Source organism: Aptenodytes forsteri, unplaced genomic scaffold (genome assembly GCF_000699145.1).
Source record: "Aptenodytes forsteri isolate BGI_AS27 unplaced genomic scaffold, ASM69914v1 Scaffold916, whole genome shotgun sequence".
NCBI classification, from domain to species: Eukaryota; Metazoa; Chordata; class Aves; order Sphenisciformes; family Spheniscidae; genus Aptenodytes; species Aptenodytes forsteri.
The window spans coordinates 1-537 of record NW_008795337.1 but is presented as its reverse complement, the minus strand read 5'-3'; positions in this window follow the sequence as shown (position 1 = coordinate 537).

The window sequence follows — 537 nt, the reverse complement described above, 5'->3', positions numbered from 1 at the left end:
CCGGTGCACTCGCACGCGCGTGTGCCCTCGGCACGCTTGCACGCGCGTGTGCCATCACTACGCCTGCACGCACACGTGCCCTTGGCGCGCTTGCACGCGCATGCACCAGTGCACCTCCGCCCCCACACGCTTGCACGCGCGTGTGCCCCATCATGCCTGCACACACACATGCCCCTGGCACGCTTGCACGTGCGTGTGCCTCATCACACCTGCACACACACATGCCCCGGCACGCTTGCACACGCATGTGCCACCACTATGCCTGCACATACGTGTCCTCGGCACGCTTGCATGCGTATGCACCGGTGCACCTCTACCCCCACACGCTTGCACACGCGTGTGGCCCATCATGCCTGCACACACGTACCCTTGGCAAGCTTGCACACGCGTGTGGCCCATCATGCCTGCACACACATGTACCCTTGGCGAGCTTGCACGCGCGTGTGCCCCATCACACCCGCACACACACGTGCCCCTGGCACACTTGCACGCGCGTGTGCCCCATCACGCCTGCACACACACGTGCCCCCGGCACGC